Source organism: Bidens hawaiensis, unplaced genomic scaffold (assembly GCF_021521415.1).
Source record: "Bidens hawaiensis isolate Kalapana, Puna unplaced genomic scaffold, B.hawaiensis_p1.1 tig00006521_1, whole genome shotgun sequence".
Taxonomy (NCBI): domain Eukaryota; kingdom Viridiplantae; phylum Streptophyta; class Magnoliopsida; order Asterales; family Asteraceae; genus Bidens; species Bidens hawaiensis.
The window spans coordinates 1,220,352-1,235,990 of record NW_027491438.1 but is presented as its reverse complement, the minus strand read 5'-3'; the positions used below and the strand labels follow the sequence as shown (position 1 = coordinate 1,235,990).

The following is a 15,639-nucleotide window of genomic DNA, read 5'->3' as shown; positions in this document are numbered from 1 at the left end:
AGTAAATGAAATCAACTAGTGTCGTCCTCCCGTTCATTTAGCCGAATCCATTGAAGTCGGGGAAATGAGAACCACCTTACGTAAACAACCGAATTTGTAATGTTAGACGGCGCGGGTACGTCCTGTCGGACCCTCCCACTATGTGTATGCGTTTCCGTTTGCGTAACTTGCACCATAAAAACAATAAACACATTGCAAGGAAGTTCACGTATAATCATAAACAATATGCACGAATAATATTAACATGTACGATATAAGTGAATCGGTTTGTAAACAATCACATAACTAATGAAAGAAAAACTTGTGACGTGCTACCCCCAAAATATTATAAAACGTTAAAACGGGGTTATGAAGAACTCACTTGGAATGAGGAATACGGTAATGAGAAGACGGTAAAGATTAGAGTAAGCTAGTTGGTCCCGCGAGAATTCCCGACAATTTGTCCTAATTATTAAGGCATAAAATAAAATAAATACTTAAACTAAGATAACAAGCAAGACACAAAGGAATGGGTTTATAGCAGGTTTGGGGTCTGTTGGTGCATTTTGTGACCGTCGCTATGCAATTCAGACCAGCGGAGACGCCAACGGCGAAGTTATAACAACTTCGCCATAGGCGAAGTTAAGAACAACTTCGCCTACTGGCCCAAGCCCAAGCCCGAGAAGATGTTTTGTCTATATATATGTGTGTCTTGTTTAGGTTTTGTATCAAGAAAATAAGAGTATTGTGTTATAGTTCATTTGTCTAGAGAGTAAAAGAGAGGAAGTGTCGTGAGAGACGACCCGAGGTAGAGCTCACCTCGGGTCGGACGTGTTTCTGTTTATGTTACGGTATGTAACGTGTTTGTTTAATTATTATTATAAAGAATCTGCAGATTTGTTTATCCCGTTCTTGTATTTGTTCTTGTATTTGTTCGTGTATGTGTTTGTGTTCTTCGTCTTGTACACCATTAACGAGTCTAGGAGGATTCCGCACTCCTAGACCTCGTGCGGATCTCGTATCGATCGGCGACGCCCCCGGGGGGACCTACATGTGGTATCAGAGCCTTAGGCTCTTATGCTATGGTTCGAGATCTGCGTTTTGGTGTTTCTGGCACGTTTCTGTGCGTTTCTGGCCGAACAGCGCCGTAGGCAAAGTTATTGTTCATCAGGCGAAGTTGCCGTCACTGTTCGTAGGGTTTAGGCGAAGATATAAGTTTAAGCGAAGTTATCCACAACTTCGCCTACCTTCTCAAGTTCGCCTAACTCAAGCGAAGTTCTCTGCAACTTCGCCTACCTCACAAGTTCGCTTATCAGCCAGGCGAAGTTATGGACAGGCGAAGTTAAGGAGGAGAGATGTTAACTTTAGGCGAAGTTAACGAGTTTAAAAAAAAAAAAAAAGAGTATTTTTTTTGTTTTCGTCTGTATGGCCAGGTGTACACGATTATTGTGAGACCGGAGATGTTGTTCCGTCAACGAGTGAAACTTGTTATCTCTGGGTCTTACGTGTGAACAAATACGTGTCAACTCTGGATATGGAGTTGAGTTTGTGAATGGGATATTGATTGAAACTGGATATTGACACATATTTGGGTGTTTGTGGGCAATGAAATTGTTGTTGTTCGAGGTTGACCAACTGAAGAAAGTCAAATTGAACTGAAGGTTTTTGTCATTACTGGATTGCGGTCAGAGCATATTATTTATGTTATTTTCAAGGCGTTCGAGAATTGGATCCTGAAACGTGATGCTTATTTATTAGAGTGAAAATTCTGGAACAAATTGGATTTAATCGGGAATTAAAGTGTTTATGTTCTTGATCGTTATTCCTGGTGATTGAAGATGCTTCAGATTAATTAATGGTCATGTGTTAGATTCTGTCAAGGTGGTTTTGTGATGAAATTGATCACTTGATGTTGAGTAGTTGAAGATTAAACCTTATCGTATGCCGACGAGTTGGTGAAGTTGTGGAGGAAGCCCAACTTCACGTGTTGGTGAAGTCAGATGGACTCACGTGATTGGTTGAGATGATCTATTGGCACGAGGATGCATGCATTTCAAAGACCTCAATCGTTATAGTCGGAGAAGCTTACACTAAAGGGGAGATCTGATATGGAAGACGCTGGGTGATTGGTAGATTTGTGAAGCTACATGACAGATTCAGACACGGCTGGTTGACTGCAAACAGAAGATCATCAGTTAAGAGGGGGACTGTTGGTGCATGTCGTGTAACAGATGATCTTTTGTGTTTGTTAGAATTGAGAGCAACGGTCAAAGAGGAGACTGTTGGTGCATTTTGTGACCGTCGCTATGCAATTCAGACCAGCGGAGACGCCAACGGCGAAGTTAGAACAACTTCGCCTTAGGCGAAGTTATAACAACTTCGCCAACGGCCGGCGAAGTTGTAACAACTTCTGCCTTAGGCGAAGTTATAACAACTTCGCCATAGGCGAAGTTAAGAACAACTTCGCCTACAGGCCCAAGCCCAAGCCCGAGAAGATGTTTTGTCTATATATGTGTGTCTTGTTTAGGTTTTGTATCAAGAAAATAAGAGTATTGTGTTATAGTTCATTTGTCTAGAGAGTAAAAGAGAGGAAGTTGTTGGTACATAGATGTCAGTAGTTCATAGTCTAGCGTTTGTAATCGAGTCTGTAATGTAATTATGTTTAAGTTTATGATTTTGTATGTAAGCGAAGTTGTCAACAAGTTCGCTTAGGCGAACTTGTTGAACAAGCGAAGTTGTCGACAAGTTCGCCTAGGCGAACTTGTTCAACGAGCGAAGTTATAGACAACTTCGCCTGAGGCGAAGTTGTCGTGTACAGTTTACGGGTTAACTGTTTAGGGGTTGATTAGTTGGTCAGTGAGCGTTTTGTTTGTTCACGTGTAATCCAGTAGCTCAGTGAACGTGTCGAGAGTCTGTAATAGACGTGTTTCAGGTTATAATACATAACGTGTTCGTTTGTATCGCGTGTGTTTGTTATTCGTATTCTACGCTCGTATCTACCCACGCAGGGATTCCGCACCTGCGTAGATAGCGATATCCCGTGTAAGATCCGTCCGGGGAACCTACAATTGGTATCAGAGGTCTTGGGTTAAGAAGGTTAGCCAAGGAGTGTGAGTTCTGTTAAGAAGGTTAGTCGACCCAAGACCAAGAGGTCTTGGGTCCCCAAATTTTAATAATCTTTTTGTTTGTGCAGGAACAGTTGAACAGGGCGTCCAAGAATCTTTGGGTTGTGGACAGCGGCTGTTCTCGGCACATGACTGGTAACAAGGATTTGTTACAAGATTTAAAACCTGTTCAAGGAGCAAGAGTCAGTTTTGCTGGTGAGAGTGGAGGCAAAATAACTGGAAGGGGTACGGTAACTAACGGGAAGATGACGTTAGAAAATGTGAACTTTGTTGAAGAACTGAAGCACAATCTGCTGAGTGTGTCGCAGATTTGTGATAAAGATTATACCGTACACTTCACGAAGACTGATGCTATTGTGTTGAAGCCTGGTTTTCAAATACCAGAGGAGTGGATAGTAATGAAGGCTCCACGTGATCGAAATACGTATATGATGGATTTAAGTTCAACTGAAATGTCAACGGAAGAGTCGTGCCTTTTGACGAAAGCAAGCGAATCGGAATCTGAACTGTGGCACAGGAGAATGGGGCACATTCATCTTCGGAAGATGAACCATATTGTCAGACATGGGCTTGTGTTGGGTGTTCCCTTAAAAAGTTTCAATTTTGAAGACAAATGTCTTGCGTGCAAAATGGGAAAGCAGCACAAGAAGTCCCAACTCACCAAGAAAGTAAACTCAATTGCCAGTACACTAGAGCTGCTTCACATGGATCTCTTCGGTCCTGTGAATGTAAGAAGTCTAGGTGGTACAACTTATTGCTTGGTGATCACTGATGACTACTCAAGATACTCGTGGGTATACTTCCTGAAATCAAAAGACGAAACGGCTCAAATGGTGAAGAAGCTGATCACCAAAGTTGAGAACATTATGGATAAACGAGTGAAGTTCATCAGAAGTGACAATGGTTCCGAGTTTAAAAATTTTGAAATGGAGATCTTCTGTCTGTCAAGAGGGATTGAACACCAATTCAGCGTTCCGTATACTCCGCAACAGAATGGAGTGGCTGAAAGGAAGAATAGAACTTTAATTGAAGGAGCCAGGACCATGCTGGCTGATTCTAAGCTTCCGGTGGTGTTCTGGGCCGAAGCTGTTTCTACAGCTTGCTATGTACTGAATAGAGTTTTAACGGTAAAAAGACTTAATAAAACATGCTACGAGCTTATGCATGGGAGAAAGCCCAATTTGTGTGGACTTGAAGCTTTTGGGTCCCCGTGTTCGATTTTAAAGGCACATTCAAAGTTTGGTGAAGCAGCCGCTGAAGGAATCTTGGTCGGCTATGAAGTTGGGACTCCCAACAGGCGTGTCTTTAATACAACGAACGGCAAGGTTGAGGTGGTGTGTAACACCGACATTACGAGTTACAGATCGCCAAGACCGAGCATCGGACCTCCTGGGATTTTCGACTATGATAGGCTATTTAAGTCTTTTAACATACCTGATTTGTTTTGTACAGAAGAAGAAGAACATGTTGCTACGAAGATGATTCTAGATGAGGAGGAAAATTTGGCACATAGACAGCTATTTGATGATTGTCAACCTTCCTCATCAAATTCTATCGGTTCCCCTGCTGTCTCTCCTGAAGAAGAGTTTATTAATCCATTTCACTCTCAGCCAGAAACAACCATTGATGAGCTCTCTACTAATTTAGAAGATAATTTGCATGTCGGTGCTGTTCCGACCACGAGAATTCACATAAATCACCCTTTGGAGAATGTTCTAGGTGATGTGTCATCCGGTGTACAAACCAGAAGTAGCTTGAATCAGCACACCTGTGTTTATACAAGCATTAAGGAAACGGGTATAATGAACGAATGTTTGTACTCATGCTTTATTAGCCAGATTGAACCGAAAAATTATCAAATGGCTCTTAAGGACAGCTCGTGGGTCGAGGCCATGCAAGAAGAATTGGCTCAATTTAAGAAGATGGAAGTTTGGACTTTGGTTGAAAAACCAAGGAATGTGCATGCGATAGGCACAAAGTGGGTGTTTAAGTGCAAGAGAGATGAAAAGGGGATTATTATAAGAAACAAGGCGAGACTGGTCGTTAAAGGTTTCAATCAGCAAGAGGGGATAGATTATAATGAAGTGTTCGCTCCGATGGCCAGGTTGGAAGGGATAAGATTATTTTTGGCGTTTGCTGCTTTCAAGAAGATGAAAGTGTTTCAGTTGGACGTGAAGAGTGCGTTCCTCAATGGGAAAGTTGATGAGGTTGTGTATGTTGAGCAACCTCCGGGTTTTCCTGACCCAGACTTTCCTGATCACGTATACAAGTTGAGCAAGGCGCTGTATGGATTACATCAGGCACCTCGTGCCTGGTATTCAACGTTATCGGACTACTTGCTAGAGAATGGTTTTGAAAGGGGTTTGATTGACAGCACACTGTTTGTGAAGAGAGATGGAAGTGACTTCCTGCTAGTTCAAGTCTACGTGGATGATATCATATTTGCTGCATCAAGAGTCTCCATGTGTCAGGAATTCGAGGCCGTCATGAAGAAAAGATTTGAGATGAGTGCCATGGGTGAACTAACGTTCTTTTTAGGTTTGCAGGTTGATCAAAAGAAGGATGGGATGTTCATTCATCAAACAAAATATGTTCATGATGTCCTCAAGCGCTTCAAGATGGAGGACTCTTCTCCATTTGACACTCCAATTTGAGTCAACCACAAGTTGGGAGCAGAAGTAGACGGTGACGCAGATGTGGACCCAACTCTGTATCGGGCTATAATAGGTTCTTTGATGTATTTGACTGCTTCTAGGCCTGATATAATGTTTTCTGTTTGTCTTTGTGCTCGTTTTCAGGCAAACCCAAAGGAATCTCACATGAAGGGTGTGAAGAGGATTTTGAGGTATCTCAAAGGCAAGCCGAAGCTAGGGTTGTGGTACCCGAAGGGAGGAGACGTGGAACTGGTTGCTTATACGGATTCTGATTATGGAGGGTGCAATCAGAGTCGGAAGTCGACAACAGGAGGATGTCAGTTTCTCGGGGGAAGATTAGTTTCCTGGCAGTGCAAGAAACAGACATCAGTCGCAATCTCAACGTGCGAAGCTGAATATATGGCAGCATCCAACTGCTGCTCTCAGGTTTTGTGGATTCAGCAACAATTGCGCGACTATGGTCTGAATTTCTTACTCACTCCTATTTTAATTGATAACACAGCTGCCATCTCAGTAATTAACAATCCCGTGAAACATAGTAAAACTAAACATATTGACATTCGTCATCATTTCATACGGGATTGTGCTGAGAAGAAACTGATTAAGGTCGAAAAGGTCGATACGCTAGAAAATTTCGCTGATTTATTTACAAAAGCGTTTGATAAATCCAGATTTCAAAACCTAATTGAGCTGAACGGGATGATCAATCCCGAGTAACCATTTTTTTTCTGTGTGTTTATTTAAAAAAAAAACGTCACTATTGCTTAAAATAAGTCGGTTACCTCAATTTGATGGACATATCCTCGGATATGTTTTGGTCCTCGTTTCTACTTGTAGAGAATGAGGGTCGCCATTAACCAGATGACTAAAAGTGACCGGGGCGGTTATGATGAGTTTTCTTTCTGTTGCTGAAAATTAGTCGGTCATACTTAGTTAGAAGGACACATACTTGTATGTGGTCGGTCCAGTTGATCCATTGGATCTTCAGGATTGCCGTTTACATGAAGACTTTGACGTGATCGGGGCGATTGAAGTAAAAAAAAAATTTTTTAGTGGGAAATGAAATTACTTTTCAAGTCTACTACTTCGTATGAAGTACCTTTGCTATGTTAAACGGAAAATTGATCCAACCATGGAAAATGATAGATATACTAACTTTGTGTGCTTAACTAGTGAAGTTATTAGGCTTAAAAGGCTTTAGGACAATCATTGTATGTCATGGTAACTTTTTATGGTGCGTAAAAGTAGATGTGATACAAACTAATTTTACTTGATTTTACGTGGAAACTCCTTAAGAGTTTTGCGTGTCTTCATATATATCTTTTCGAATGATAGGCAGAAAAGCGATTACCCAGTCATACACGAGCCCATGTGTGTTCTGATTCCCGTGAAGAAAGCGTTTCAAGACATTGCAGTGATCCAGATTCGGGACTTGCAGTTGTTTATTACTCCGAAGTCTATAAGTATGTTTGTAAAAAAAAAAAAAAAAAAAAAAAAAACAAAATATTTGAAGTTATTGTAACATATTAGTGATCATAAAATCAAGACTTCTCTATCTTAGAGTAAGAAGAAGAACGGGAACCAGAAGGAGAGTACATACAAGTTAATCAGACACTATGGGTCGAAGTCAATTCGGGGTGACTTGGGGAAAGCCAAATACGCTTTGAGGATAGATAGGAGGCATCAATATTTCTGAGTTGTTGCCCACTTAAATTTTAAGGATTAATTGAACCTAACTCGTATCACAGAAACGATGAAAACCACTTTAAGTTATACCTGCTTACAACCTGTCTCTATATGTCATAATACAGCTAAACACGGATCTATGTGACAGTCACGTAGTTAGTATGATTCCTGTTCGGATCTTTTCTAAAACATAGCAGTCCCTACCGAGACTGAAATTTGATCCCTTATACTTTAAATTTTTAAGTTTTTGTACTTAGATAGTTTTATGATTGTTTATCTGGTTACTTAGAATAGATCATGTCGTTTATTTCTTAAAGGACAACTGTTAAAATCTTAAGGGTTAAATTTGAAAATTTTAGGCGATGTTGTTGAATAGGCGAAGTTGTGAATAACTTCGCCTAGGCGAAGTTATCCGTAACTTCGCCTGTATAACTCCGCCTCTATATAAAGGATTTTAAGAGTCAAACTGTTCATCAGATTTTCAAGCGAACTTATCCGAAATTTCCGGCGAAGATATATAGGTTTCCGGCGAACTTGTTTCGTTTCCGATCTCGATCCTTTTTTCTCAGTTTCGTTCATAGATTCGAGGTGGGTGTTATCGATTAATCGTATATCCAAAGACAGTGGTGCTTTTCATAGGTCGTTTTGAACGGTTTCGTGACCTCGGTCCGGTGACCTTTCAAAACCGAGATTTACAAGCTTGTATTACGTGTTCATGGACAAACTGTTCGTCCACATAACCTTAATACCAAGTGTTTTTGAGTTCTTCATCGTCAAAACCTTTGCCGAAACATCGGATTCCGACTGTTAGAATCTTAACAGTCGCCGATTCAGTTCAGGCGAAGTTAGGGTTTCGGCGAAGTTATCCTCAACTTCGCCTGACGATTAATTTCGCCTGAGGCGAAGTTATCCACAACTTCGCCTAAGGCTTAATTTCGCCTAACCCTTATCTTCGCCTGAGGCGATGTTGTGAAGAGGCGAAGTTATCACTAACTTCGCCCTGATCATTATAATTAAGATTAATTAGACGAACTTAAAGATGAAGCGAAGTTGTTCCCAACTTCGCCTCACCTTTAACTTCGCCTATACAGGTTTGATCACAACTTCGCTACTGGTAATCAAGCGAACTTGTGTACAACTTAAACGTTTATCTAACTCGGTTCGTTTTGTGCAGATATGGCTGCTGTTGGAGGTGCAGGAGGTGCAGGTGATGACGGTGATGATCATAGACAGTTCTTCCCGGCGCATAACCAGTTCATTACACTTGACCCAGATGCAAAGGGCGTGGAGGACTATCGGGAGATAATTACTTTTCTCCTGCGCTCAAGGATATTTCATGCTATAACCACTACACTGCCTATTTCCCTACCGAATATTGAAGACTTTTGGGAGACGGTAGAGTATGATTGCCGGGTTGAGCCCCCGGTTATGCGAGCCACCGTAAACGGTCAAGTTGTTCAGTTTTCCTCTGAACACATACGGGTGGCGTTGCAGTTTGGTGAGGAGACGAGGGATGACCCAACGGAGTTTGTTGCGCCATTCCGTGATGGGGCGTTCCTCAGGATGGGGTATTCTGGTCTCTTAGGGGACACTCAACGGAGGAAGGGATTTCTCTTAGATCAGTGGCGCTTCCTTATGCACGTCATGATCGTATGTATGTCAGGACGGAAGGCCGGAACTGATGGAATGGGTGCGACAATGCAGTCTGCTATGACTGCATTGACATATAATAAAAGATATTCTTTCAGCCAGATGATCTTTTACGAGATCGATCGACAACGAAGGGCTGTGGCGCGTGAGCGGTTTACAATGTATCCTCGATTTCTACAGATGATTTTCAATCATGTGGCTCCGACGCTGCCTCAACGACGCCCTATACGATACGTTGAAAGTGTGACAAAACGTATCTTTGCACAGTGTCGCACGTCTAGCGCACGAAGCAAGCCTGAGCTGCGTCCCAGGCATACTCCACTCTTTGGGTATCTTATAAACCCGGAGTATGTGCCTGCGGCAGGGGACGAGTTCAGAGACCCAAGACCACAACAGGCGGCAGCACCCCAGGTTGTATCAGCTGCGCCTGATGTATCTGCTGCTGTGACAGCTGCAGAGATTGATCTGGACACCATGTTCGGCGGGCAAGGATTGTTTGATATGGACCGAGTTGATCCACATGAGAATATTCAAGTCTCGGGTCCACATGCTGACTTTGATGATGTCATGGAAGAGGCTAGACGGATGATGGTGACGCATGAGAGAACGGTTGGGAAACAGAAGAGAATTATTGATGACGACGACGAGGAAGATGATGAAGAAGAAGCTGTGCAGCTGGTAAGAAAGCGTTCACGTAGGGAAACGACAGGTATGGGTGTAGGAGCTGGAGAAACTTCACGGTTGGTACGTTTTGCTCCACCTGCCTTGTCTGGTATGTCCTTTGTTCCAACCTCTGTGCAGGTATCGAGTACAAGCGCTACGGTTGTTCCCGTAGTGGCTACATCATCGGCTGACATTCCACCGATCACAGCCGTCCAGACGTCAACTCCAGCAATTGTGTCTCTACCACCTCAAACGCGTACTCCATCGGTGGTAGTAGCACGATTTGTCGAGTCTACGGTCACCACTTCTGCAGGGTTATCGGGTACGGTACCACTTGCGGACACGCCCTCTTCTGACTCGGAACGGATAGCTTCACTAGAGCGGATTGTAGCTGAGCAGTCCAAGACTATACAAAGCCTAGTGGAAGCAAATCAACTGCAGGCATCCCTCCTGGCTGAGCACGGGAAAATCATAGATGCCTTGAAAGCGTTCTTGGCATCTCAGGGGGAGATGAGCTGTAGAGGAGATGAACTGAGGACCAAAAGAAGTGAAGACCGAGACGATGATCCCAATGCACCGGAAGGTGCAGGTGGTGAGTTGCCAAGAACTACTATAGCTCTTGGGGCTTCCACAGCTGAGGGGGAGTCTGCAGCTGGTGATGATGTGGTTGTGGTTGGTGATGATGATGTTGAAGATGTTGATGATATGATTGATGCACTGAAAGAGATAGACGAGATGTCAGAGGATGATGAGTTGATGAATGAAGATGATGTTCTGCCAATCGATGAGATTGAAAAGATTGGTGCAGAAATAGTTGTTGAGAATGTGGTAGAAGAAGGAGAAATTGTTGAAGAAAATGTAGAGCATGAGATCCCGGTGGTTGAACAGTCAACTATATGTGAAGATGCTGCAGTTGACAACACTGAGTGGGAAGATCAGCCAAAATGGAAGGAAGGCTGCGCTCAGTGGTTTGTAAAGACAAAGAAGCCAGCAGTACCGACGATGTTCAAGAAGTCGTATAATATAAAGGGATATGCAGAATCGAAGAAGGGAATCATATGCTGGTTGTACGATGAAGAGTTAAAACTATTTGTGATCAAACGTTACGACGGCATTCAGTACTTCAAGAAGATGTTGAGATCCCTGAATACCTTACCGGAGTGTGAGGTGAAAGACTTAGCGAGACTGGCGCTGATAAACAGAAGTGACGATAACATGGCGAGAGTAATTGGGAAAATTGTTTGGAAGGAGGCCATTAAAGATAAAAAGTTTGAACTTCTGAAGCCTCAGAAAGGAAAGTTAGTAGAAGACAAAGAAAGAGGGATGCGGGCAGACGGCAAACCATGGATGGTTATGAAGTATAAACCAGTCCGTCATTTAAAAGAAGTGCCGATGAAGGTGATGCCCAAGAACGTCTTGAAAGACTTGAAGTGGTGGTACGTGGATTGTGAAACTGCTGAAGCGGTCATGGAGGATGAAGATGAGCAAGAGATCATGAGAGTGTATGATCCTATGCACTTGGTCAATCTGTCTCAAGCTGACTTGCAGGTACTACACGCTAAGAAGATTTTCTACATTCCTGCTTGGAAAGAGGAAGCTAAGAAGTACCAGAAGTTGGTTTCTGTATGTGTTAGGCAGGGAGTGCATGCTTGAAGAGATGATGAGAGAAGACGAAAGATTACAAGACACAAGCTTTGAAGATCAAGATATGAAGCTACTGCCAAGGGGGAGTCTGTTGGTACATAGATGTCAGTAGTTCATAGTCTAGCGTTTGTAATCGAGTCTGTAATGTAATTATGTTTAAGTTTATGATTTTGTATGTAAGCGAAGTTGTCAACAAGTTCGCTTAGGCGAACTTGTTGAACAAGCGAAGTTGTCGACAAGTTCGCCTAGGCGAACTTGTTCAACGAGCGAAGTTATAGACAACTTCGCCTGAGGCGAAGTTGTCGTGTATTTAAACAGTTTACGGGTTAACTGTTTAGGGGTTGATTAGTTGGTCAGTGAGCGTTTTGTTTGTTCACGTGTAATCCAGTAGCTCAGTGAACGTGTCGAGAGTCTGTAATAGACGTGTTTCAGGTTATAATACATAACGTGTTCGTTTGTATCGCGTGTGTTTGTTATTCGTATTCTACGCTCGTATCTACCCACACAGGGATTCCGCACCTGCGTAGATAGCGATATCCCGTGTAAGATCCGTCCGGGGAACCTACAGAAGTGTCGTGAGAGACGACCCGAGGTAGAGCTCACCTCGGGTCAGACGTGTTTCTGTTTATGTTACGGTATGTAACGTGTTTGTTTTATTATTATTATAAAGAATCTGCAGATTTGTTTATCCCGTTCTTGTATTTGTTCTTGTATTTGTTCGTGTATGTGTTTGTGTTCTTCGTCTTGTACACCATTAACGAGTCTAGGCGGATTCCGCACTCCTAGACCTCGTGCGGATCTCGTATCGATCGGCGATGCCCCCGGGGGGACCTACAGGGTCGCTAACGTATTTGTTACATTTTATAAAATATTGATAAAAGTGTAATTAAATTTTATTAATTATTAGAAAAAGAATGAAACGACATATTTGATTATTAAAGAAAAACATTTAAAATATAATTACCGGCTTATCTATGAAGACATTTTGTATGATAATTTAACGAGGTTTCATTTAGAAAGATAGGTAACACATTTATTATTATTATTATTATTATTATTATTATTATTATTATTATTATTATTTAGGTATAAAAAGTATAATGATTATGTATATAAATATGTTTATGTATATAAATATATAAATATGTGTGTGTGTGTGTATGTATGTATGTACCTGAAAAATTATTTTAGAAATTTATTGGGGTTCGGTTCAGTTAAACGAGTGTAACGATATGAGGTTTTAATACCAATATCAATCTAGTTAATATGGTTTTAATAAAACAAGAAAATAAAACAAAATAAATAAAAGTATAAAAACCAGACCAGGGAGTTCGAACTTGCGCCCCTGGCCGGGTTTTATGTTGGCATAATGTGCACTGGCCACTGGACCAGTGTCTTAACTTGTTTATAACGTTGAAACAGAAAATACTTGACAAGGGTTTCCAGTAAACCCCTAAATCATATAAACCCTAATCAATAAACCCATAAATTAAAGATCATACAATCTCTATCGATCAAATTGAGAAAGGGGTTATATTAAGTGTTCAATTCCGATCACAATCCATGTACCAATTACATGTTACAAGGCAGAATTGAAGGAGAACACGAGCTAGAGTTTCGGACAATGACTCGATCTCAAACGAGTTCAGAAACTGTTTCAACGCTGCAATTAGGATGGGGCTTAGGTTCGCAAGGTGTTAGAGAGTGTGAGGTACAAGTTAATTGCATTATAACCGAGTATTTATAGGCTAACAAGTTGAATTTCAGTCCGCGGATCGAGTTAAAGAATTTGATTATAATTGATTCGTCTTGGCTGTCCATTACTCGTTATTTCCATAAGAACGACTGGCATGGAGGTTAAGCATTCATAAACTCCGGATTTTGCGGGTCAATTGAATCAAAAATATGGAAAGGGGGTGGGGGTCGCCGGCGATGACAGGGAAAGGGAGAAAGGGAGGGAAAATGGTTTGGGTATTTGCAATTTGGTCCTCGGGTTTGGCTTGGTGATCAAAAGTTGTAAACACAAAGGTGAAGGGGCTAAAATGCATTTGATAGATACATTAAATGTAAATAACATAATATAATAAATAAAAATTCACGATTTTATTAATTAAGAGGATTCGGTTACATCAGCGTAATAAAAGCGAAGACAAAATTTTAAAATTCGAAAATTGACAAATGTCACAACCAATTCCATGCTACCACTCGATTCTGCTAATTCTATGGTTTGCTTCTTTAATCTTTGCGACCTACTAGATTTTAATAATAAGCTTTTGTGCACTGTTTTGTTTTTGTTTTTTTTTTAACTTATTCAGTAATTTAATAAGCTTTCATTTGTATCATATAAAATACCATTAAATAAAAAAACTTGATTGGATTCCAAAGAGTGGTTCATTTTATTTCTATTACAATCCAAATTACATGTTTTCCTCTTGACACAGTAACAGACATTGAGACCTCTGACTTTTATTTACAAGAATCCTTCTCATTGTCAACAATTTATCTAATTATGTTGAATGTCTTCCACTTATGAATCCTATTAAATTTGGATTCTTTTTTACATTAAGTTTTTGTATAATAATATTTTATGCTAAAGAATGCAGACCATCATGGTTGGTGGATACCAACCGAATTGCAACAAATATTAGAAGTGCTTCCGGTGCATGTGACCCCAAAAACATCAAGTAACAGTGATGTAAATATATCTATTTTATATTCTCAAATTATTATAAAATTCTTTATTGCCATTTTAAATTTTTGGGATCTTACATTTAGGTTAATCAAGCATAACGGGGGATGCCCCGAGGGATTAACTTGCCACAAGTGATGCACGTGGCTTCCAACAACACCCGTTTATCGGTGAGTTTATTCCAAGGGTTGAACAAGATGATGGAATCTGTTACACTCATCCTCAAAACCTACCAAGTTATTTTTATTTTGCTTTCTTCTATATGATAATATACATTTTGTCATTTTGTGTAACATGAGTCTTTCATTTTGTTTTAGGGGTCAACAAGATGGAAGTGTATCTCACTTCTTTCACGGAGCAATTAAAGCTTGCAATATAGAACAATGAAACACGATTCTTTTAGGCATTTTTGTTGACATAAAATAGGCTAAACAAAAACCGTTGTTAGACGAGGTCCAACAGTGGTGTAAAATTATGGTTTTGTATTTGAGCCTCGTAAAAGGTGGGAAAGCAGAAAAATAACGAATTGTTTTATGCATTACAACATGAGAAGGAAGGCAAGTACGTGATTTCAAAAATCTTTTATCAACAACCACCATGGTCAAAACCAATTGGAAACGATGAAGAGACTGTTGTTGAAGACTTTGACTTTCCTATTGTAAAAGTTGACCATGTCACCTCTAAGTCTGATATTGAACCGCCTTGTGCTGAACGGCGGGTCCCAATTTTGGTGGGTCTTGAACAACAGCCTGCTGAGCTTCTTGCAGATCCTATTCAGGTATTTTATCTTGTATATTATTGATTTTGCAAAAATTGAATACACACTGCATCAAAACATTCTTATTACTACTTTTAAGGTAGCATGAGATGTAGCCCGTGTATGATGCTGAAGTTGAAACTTTTGGCGGGAAACTTGGTGATCGTCAAGATGGTATGATTAATGAAAATCATGCTTATGAGAAACCAGGAGCTAATATATAGTCAAGGTGGAGAAGAATCAAAATGGTGGGATAAAGAGTAACAATATATATTAAATTCACAATAACTTGTTGAAGGGCTTCTTTTGTGTGACGAGTTTCTATAGAGTCAATCTCCTCAAAGAGGTCTTGAAAACCAAGAATCGAACAGAAAACTGCTTCTTGCATATTATCTTCATTTAGAGCTAGAAAATCTAAAGGATTTAGAAGCATGTCAAGATTTAGTTTTTGATCCTGCAAATATGGAATTTGATACGCCACCTAATTTCCTCATGAGCCAACCTGTAAGTTTTCTTAAGCTTTTTATAAAATCACTTGTAAAATGATGGATTTGAGATGTTGTGATGTTTTACAGGAATTTGAATTACAGGGAAAGTTTTATTGCTTCGAGGTTAACATCTACAATTCATTCTTTTGCAAACTATTGTATGTCATGTTCTGAAACAAAATTTGGATGAACTGAGATGGTAATTTATCTTTACCAATAATTATATATTTTGCAATTGTTTATATATGTTTATAGTTCTATTTTTTATAATATAGCATACTATGTATATCCTTGGTAAAAAAAT

General features: G+C 40.5%; 1 pseudogene; it reads left to right on the top strand.

The window, feature by feature from the left end:
* The first annotated feature begins 9,682 nt into the window (after positions 1-9,682).
* LOC143632741 (SUPPRESSOR OF GAMMA RESPONSE 1-like) lies at positions 9,683-15,509 on the top strand (annotated as a pseudogene).
* Positions 15,510-15,639: the final 130 nt, after the last annotated feature.